Source organism: Nyctereutes procyonoides, unplaced genomic scaffold, assembly GCF_905146905.1.
Source record: "Nyctereutes procyonoides isolate TBG_1078 unplaced genomic scaffold, NYPRO_anot_genome, whole genome shotgun sequence".
Lineage (NCBI taxonomy): Eukaryota > Metazoa > Chordata > Mammalia > Carnivora > Canidae > Nyctereutes > Nyctereutes procyonoides.
The window spans coordinates 901,160-909,672 of record NW_026575137.1 but is presented as its reverse complement, the minus strand read 5'-3'; the positions used below and the strand labels follow the sequence as shown (position 1 = coordinate 909,672).

At 37.3% G+C, this 8,513-nt stretch overlaps 1 pseudogene; it reads left to right on the top strand.

Annotated features, from left to right (window-relative positions):
* Window positions 1-1,903: 1,903 nt before the first annotated feature.
* Window positions 1,904-2,541, top strand: LOC129495674 (glutathione S-transferase P-like; annotated as a pseudogene).
* Window positions 2,542-8,513: the final 5,972 nt, after the last annotated feature.

Here is an 8,513-nt window from a genome sequence, read left to right as displayed (position 1 = left end):
ATTTCATGGTGGGAAGGAAAATAACATAGATATTAGGCAACATTTTCTGTGGTTGCCAAATTATAAATTCCCAGTGGCAAACTTTCTCTTTGAGGCAAAAGTAGAAGCACAGTCACAGTCATGCTACCATATGACAAACTGTCACTTCATGAGAAATAGAAGGTATTTTTTGAATCCACAATTCCACAGATATTTCATGTGCTGACCTTAGAAAACATGTATAGTTTGCCATTTCCATGACATTCTAGAAACAAATCTACATCTAGTTGAATATATGTAAACTTGTGAATTTTGTTCTATAAAAAATGGAAAAGAAAATAGTTGTGACATACACAGCTATAGGGAAGTATTTCCATTTTATCCACATTTAATACTTAACACTTTGTACTATATTAACTAAGATACGAACCCTAAGTGATAAGTGTACTAATTTATTGAATAAAGAGTTTACGATAACAAATGAAAGTCTTTGTTTTTAAAATTTAATATATTAATAAGTAATTTGTGAAATTGTAAATGATTTTAACAGTCATTGTTTTAAAATTAACAAAAGTAACTTTTTGGAGGGTAGATAGCAAAGGTAAAGTGATAGTTTCTCTAAAATGTAACCCTGAAAGAATAGATAACACTATAGCATTTATTATATGGCAGACACTGTTCTATGCAATTTTACAGACAGTAAGTAATTTTTTTCTTCACTACAGTCCTATAAGATAGATGGTAATGCTATTATTCCCTTTTATTGATGAGGAAGTGGGGCAAAAGAGAACCATTAAGTGACTTCCCCAAGGTAACAACAGTAGTTAAGTAGCAATGATAAGGTGTGAACTGAGGCAATTTGGTTCCAAAACCTGCTACATGTGATTACATCATCTATTCTCAGTGTTCTCTGTGATGACATGCTTTCTTTTGTTTTTGAATAATTTTTGAAAGATACTTTTATGGGTTGAATTGAGTTCCCTAAAACCTACATTGAAATCCCAACCTTGGAATAGCACCTTTTTTGGAAGGAAGGTTGATGCAGATGTCATTGATTAATTAATACCATGTTTTAGCAGGGTAAAACCCTAATCCGATATGATGGGAGTCTTATAAGGGGGGGAAGAGAGACAGACACAGAAACACACAGGATGAGCACAGCCACATGACAACAGAGAAATTGGAAACGTATCTACAAGCCAAGGAACAATACGGATTGCCTGTAAATACCAGAATCTAGAAGGAAGAATTCTTCCCAAAAATTTCAGAGGCCATACGGTCCTACTGAAATCTTGATTTTGCACTTCTAGCCTTCAAAAATGTGAGACCATAACTTTCGGCTATTTTAGCTAGCTCATTTGTGGCACTTTGTTTCTGCAGCCATGGGGAACTAATACATATACTGACTATATCAATATGCCAAAAACGGGGGAAAATGTAATAAAGAGATAGGCAAGCGCAACCTTCAGAAAAGTAGACCCTTAGGTATGGGCAAAGTCTAGATAAAAACTTTGCGGCTTTCAAAGAACTAGTGGTGCTTTTTGGGTTTGTTTTTTGTACTACTAGAAATTAAGATACAGTCAGTTGAGAATAAACTTACAGTTTCTGAATATTCCTTGCTGAACCACTTCAGGTATCTAATTCATTCCTGCTTATGGATACTACTTCAACTAGAAGTGCTGAGAACCACGACAGTATGTCCTCTCTTTGACTAGTAAGAGTTCTGCTCAGCCAGGACTTCATTGGAGATGTGGCATTATTACTGGTGCTGCTATTGTTATGGTTCTAGTTTACTCTAGATAATGGTTCTGAGTTTCTCTTAGCAAAAAGGATGTCGCTTATTCCTTTTTAAAAAAGAAAAATAATAGGCTGGAGGTCTGCTGCCACTGCCTCTGCCACCACCACCGCCACCCGCGCTGCAACCATGCCACCCTACACCGTCATCTACTTCCCTGTTCTAGGGTGCTACAAGGCCATGCACATGCTGCTGCCTGACCAGGACCAGAGCTGGAAGGAGGAGGTGGTGACCATGGATATCTGGATGAAAGGCTCACTCAAGGCCTCCTGTCTGTATGGGCAGCTCCCCAAGTTCCAGGATGGAGACGTCACCCTGTACCAGTCCAGTGCCATCCTGCAACACCTGGGCCACTCCTTTGGGCTCTATGGGAAGGACCACCAGGAGGCGGCCTTGCTGGATGTAGTGAACGATGGTGTGAAGGATCTCCGCTGCAGATACACCCTCCTCATCTACACTAACTACGAGGCAGGAAAGGAGGAGTATGTGAAGGCAAGGCACTACCAGGTTACCTGAAGCCTTTTGAAATGCTGTTGTCCCAGAATGAGGGGGGCCACGCCTTCATCGTGGGCAACCAGATTTTCTTCGCAGACTACAACCTGCTGGACTTGCTGCTGATTCAACAGGTCCTGGCCACTCGCTGCCTGGACTCCTTTTCCCTGCTCTCAGTCTATGTGGCATGCCTCAGCACCAGACCCATGCTCAAGGTGTTCCTGGCGTTCCCCCAGCACATGAACCGCCCCATCAATGGCAACGGGAAGCAGTGAGAGCTTGTGGAACCCTGGGCAGGAAGCTGGGGGGCTGCTGACTTCCTTTCTCCCTGACCAAAAGAATTTTCAAGTGAGAAAAAAGTAAAATAATAGGCTGCAAGCAAATCTGGGTAAATTTTGACATGGAGAGAAACACTATCTGGCCAAAATTGTTCTGAATGATTGAATTGTCCTAGACTTTCTCCTTTTGGAGGAAGATGGATTCTATGCCCTTATTAATATAATTTTATACTTTATTATACAATATTGAATATTCTTCTTGAAAGATATGGAATAAAAATACTATGTCTTTTCTTACCACAATCTCTAATACTGTCAAAATTATCAAATGCATTGAGGAAAAAAAATAAGAGAATAAGAAAGAATTTAAGTAAATGGACAGGTATAAAATGAGTATGGATTGGAAAACTCAATATTATCTCTTTTCTCCCAAAATGGTTCAAAACAACCTTATTCAAAACTCAGAAATCTGCTTTGTATAAATTGACATTAATTTGAAGAGTTGTCTAAAAAATGCAAATGTCCTAAAATGGTCAAAATAGTCTTCAATCTAAGCAAAGCTGAGAGAGTCAACAAGTTGATTTCAATACAAGCAATAAAGCTAGAGTAATATAGATATTGTACATTAGGGTAAGGATAGAAAACATATCAATGAAAAAAATTAAAAAAGAAAAAAGAAAAATTAAAAAAAGAAAACATATCAATGAAATGAAATATGGAATACAGAAATAGACTCAAACATACATGATTTTTAAAATATTTTTTAAAAAGATTTTATCCATTTATTCATGAGAGACATAGAGAGAGAGGCTGAAGGAAAAGCCCAATGCAGGACTCGAACCTGGGACCCCAGGAGCACGACCAACCTAAGCTGAAGGCAGACGCTCAACCATTGAGCCACCCAGGTGCCCCTGATTTTTATATAAGTTTCTATGGCAACTCAACCGTAAAAGGAGCACCTTTTCAAGAAATGGGTCTGGAACACCTGGATATCTGTATAGAAAAGAAAAAGAATCTCACACTCTAACTTACTTTAAAGGCAAAAATCAATGCATGGTGAACCATGAACATAAATAAAGCTAACATTATGGAGTTTCTAGAAGATAACATAGAGAAACATGTTTGTGACCTTGAGGTAGATTTCTTAGCTTCACAAAAGCACTAACAGTTAAAGAAGAAAACTGAAAACTAGAAAGCATCAAAATGAAAATATCCGCTGATGTCACTTTGGCAAATGAATAGGCTGGCTGACGAATGAGATAAAATGTTTGCCTTGCATATTTGATGAAGGATCGGATCCCGAATACATAAAGAACTTCTTCTTCATATTAGCAATCAAAAGATTTTAAGACTTCGGAATATAACTTAATCAAATTCTTCCTGACATGCCCATTATCCCACTGCCTGAGATCTCAGGCTGGTGTCACGGGTCTCCTGAATATAGGTCAACATGGCCAGGGGTGGCCAACGGCAGACCATGGTACAAGGTAACAGGCCTACTTGGCAACTGGCAGCCAGTGGTCGCTCCATGTTAGGCTGGCAAAGACATTCTGTCTTAGTCTCACTGTGTCCCTAGACTTGTCAGAGTGCTGTGCTAAAAACATGCAGGGACAGTGGGCCCTGAGTGTGGCTGTCCATTGTCTCCAAGCCTTGTGAAGGAGAATGATGTGCTGTTCTGGCACCACTTTTCCTCAGAACCTTGCAAGTTTATTATGCTGTGCATTGATGACCTGGGACACTTGACCCAGTGAAGCTCCATTATGCCTACTAGTCTCTCCTGCATGACAGCCACCACTGGACCTAATATACATATCTGATCAAAACCTAATTGGTTGTGCAGAAACTGCCAGAAATAATTTACAGGGAGATCTTCTGTAGTTCTGAACTATTTACCAACAGGGAGGATTCCTGGAACTTTATCAATAATCATCACTCTTTGTTTTAGATACTCTCCCGTTCTTCACTGGGTGTCTTTTAGTTTACCTGAATATAATTGGGAACGGACCTTGAGATAAGTTCTCTCATCTCCAGAACTTTCTCAGTGGCTATCTGGCTGCTAGATGGTAGCAGACCCCCCCTTTCCCCCCCCCCCTTTGACACAGTGTGAAAAGAAAGATGCAGACTCAGATTCCCTGTCTTCCTTTCTTGGGTGAAGATATATACCCATTAAGAGGAGTGGAGTTCTTTATCAGGATCACAACCTGTGTGGTGCTAGGGGTTCTGAAATGGATTGCCAACTAACTTCCTGAAGACAATACCATACTTTGGAATTATGTTTAATATCTTTGAATTCTGGAGGAGAATCTTTATCAAAATAGTTACATTGTGTTTCCTCTGAATTATAAACTGACTCCAAGTATAGATCAGAGATTTTGATCACAAGAATTATCCTGAAAGTAGGTCCTGATAGCTTAGAAACATTCAAATAGACCCTCTGACACATAAATAACAATAACAACAAAAACAACAATACATACACAAAAAGTAGTTGTAATTGACTAAAACATTTCAGGCTCATTGGTACTAGCTTTTGAGATCAAATGTCAAGGTTTTTCCACTATGGCATTGTAAATAATTTATAAAACTCTACTTTTCAAATGTTGCTTTTCTATGTACTTCAAATATATCAATGGATAGTATTAAATTCTCAATTTGTCCATTCTGTTAAAATATGTGCAGGCACACTGATTAAACTGTGCTTAAATTATTTTTCCTATCAAACTTATTTCCTAAAGGGAAAAAAAAACAAAACTTCACACATTCATGAAAATAAATACAGAAATGGCCAAAAAGCACATAAAAATGTGTTTAATCACAGTAATCCTCAGGAAAATGAAAAACAAGAGTGAGATACCATTTTACAAGCTCTAAAATGGTTAAAATAAAAAATTCTGATGTTACCAAATGTTAGCAAACATTTGAAGCAACTTGAATATTTATATATTACTGGTGGAGACATAAAATAACATCACCATTTTAGAGAAATTTTTGGTGATTTCTTAAAAATTTAAACATATCTCTGACCAATGTTTCAGCAATTTCAGTTTAAATATTTTCCCAAGAGAAATGAAACAAATGCCAACAAAAATGCTTGTGGTAGCCTTATTAAAAATAGTACAAAATGAGAAAGAAAAAAGTCATAAACAGGATATTGGATAAATACATGCTTTGGCATATTCACATAATAATATAAAAGAATGAACTACTGATATATGGCGGCAACATGGATTACTCTCAAAATTATTCTAGTGAATGAAAGAAATTAGACTGAAAATAATGCATCGTACCCAACTCCATTTTTAAATTCTAAGAACAATAGCAACAAAATTAATCCATGTAGCAGAAATCATAAAGTGATTACCTGTTAGGGTTAGAGGTGGGTGAGGATTGACTAGAATGGGATACAACGGACATCTCTGGGTGATAGAAATGATATATATCTATCTGTATTGAGTGGTAGTTACATGGACTTATAAAATTGTTAAAGCTCATCAAGTTGAAAGCCTAAGATCTGTCCATTATACAAAAATTATCATGCACATTAAAAACTCAGAGTAAATATCTTCTCCTATATTTTTGTTTCAATGCTATACTGGAGCCTAGAGCATGATTTAACAACTGTAGGGGGAGAGGTAAAAATAATAATTTCCCTGGATCCTTAGCTACAAAGGAGTGACTTTATTAAAACAGATAAAATACAATGATAGATGTTGGGCTTTGCACTTGTCCAGATGGACATCATCCACTTTAAGAGTTAGGATTGCCACTATTACTCTAGAGGCTGTGCTTTTCAATTTTTCACTCATGAGGCAAAACCTAGAGCTCAAGTACCACTTTACCCAGTTAATCTGTGCCTTATGACTTCCTTGATTTTGCTATTCAGAATTCTATTAATTTTTCAAGTATGCCCAAAACAAATAGTCAAAGTAGGCTTGCAGCATCAAAAAGAAAAAAAAATATATAGAGATATATAAAAATGTTGCCCCTTTCATTCAGCATTTTAATTCGAATAGGAAGAAAACAAGAGCTTAGCTTAATTCTGGAAGAGTACACAGAGACATTAAGGAATTTATGCAATTTTTCTGGCACTGGTTCATTATTTGCCAAGCAGGCAAGAGCCTCAGTACAGCCAGAAACAGCTCCCAAATGGGACTGGTTAGGCACGTTATATCTTAAATAACAATTGTGCCCTGCTGTTGGAAAGTGTCCCAAATGTGACCAGCGGGGAACATTAGATCTTAAATAACAACCATGCCTCTCCATTTAGAGAATAAATCAGTGTTTAAAAGAAACCTGTCCATGCAAGTACACTGTGATTAAAATTAAGTGAAATTAAGTGTAGTGTGATTGGATGGATTTTTTTTTTTTTTAGCAGTTTGTACAAAATGGCAATTGCTGGTATAACCAGGCTAAATGTACTTCCTTAAGACATCGTGCATGCAAGAAATGTTGTGGCTGCTGGGTACCCTAAGGGTTTTTAATTCTACAGTGCTTGCTGTTTCACACTGAAAATGGTATGCAGGTGGGTTATATTGAATAAAAGATTCATTTGCATATAATCATTGATTATTTGTTGCTCAATCTAAGCTAAATGCAGAGATTTTCCAGGGTTTCACTGCTTAAACCTGTACATTTATATTGTGCATGTAATGTACCTTCAATACCTTCAATTTATATGGACCATTTCTTCTGAAGAGCTCAAACTTGCTAATATACAATCAGTAGGATTTTCCTTTTTTCAAAGTGGTAGTGATCTATAACAAGTGTATGAAAAGCATATTTAATCTCAAATCAATGAAGGTATAATTAAAGCCCCTTCCCAAACAGCTGGTCTGGGAATGCTGCATTACTTATGTGCCAGACATCGCATATGAGGTTTATGCCACTCATGTAAAGTTGTAATTCTAAGCATGAGCAAATCTAAAAAGCCTCTCAGGACAGTTATGCCAAAGTTCCCATCTCATATCTATATACCTATGAACTCCAAAAAGTCATGGATTCTACTTACTTAAAACACTGTGAAGGTGAACTTTATTGAAGAAAAGAGCATACAGTAGGGGTCGGGGACTATTCGAGACTCCCTATTTTTGCATGTCTTGATGTTGTCCCACTGATGCCTGAGTGAGAATAGAGCTACCATGTCCACCACCCAATTAAAACTCAGCTCACTAGGGGATAGCATTACCCCAACAATAAGTCTGAAGAGTGAGACCAAAGTCCAGCAAAGATAACTTCGATTTGTGAGATGGCAACGTAGAGACTAAAATATAGGCAGACTACACCAGAGGGGATCCTGAATGGCTAAGAGACACTAGAATGAACTTAAAACCAAAGATTTGGGGTCTGTTTAGGAAAACTCAGCTCATAATAGGAAAACGTAACAGATATTAGAAATAGGCTTAGCTAACTTGGTATTTTGTCTCACCTTGCCTCCTTGGTTAATGTTCTCTCTATTGGTTTTGAGTTTACAGAGCACTATCTTTGTCCCTATTATAACACGCTTCCTCTGTCCTGTCTCTACTCTTCACAGTCCCATTCTTAAGTGGGTCCATGGGAAATTCATAAGTGGCTGGGACACCGTTCTAAGGAAAACTATGAATAAGAATAGTCTCTAAATACCTGGACCTGATAATATAGCTGAACTGTTGAGTTTGTGAATACTTTAAAAATACTATGATCCTACTGTTAATTGGACAACCCAGAAGAAATGGATAAATTCCTAGAAGCACGTGAGCTTCCAAGACTGAAAAATGAAGAACTAAAAAGTCCGAATAGACCAATTACTTGTAAGGAGATTGAATTGGTAATAAGAAACCTGCCAATAAACAAAAGTCCAGAACCAGACAGCTTCACTGATGAATTCCGCCAAATAGTCAAAGAAGGTTTAATAACTATTCTTCTCAAACTCTTCCAAAACATTAAAAAAGAAGGAATTTTTCCAAATTAATTTTTCCAGGCCAGTATTATCT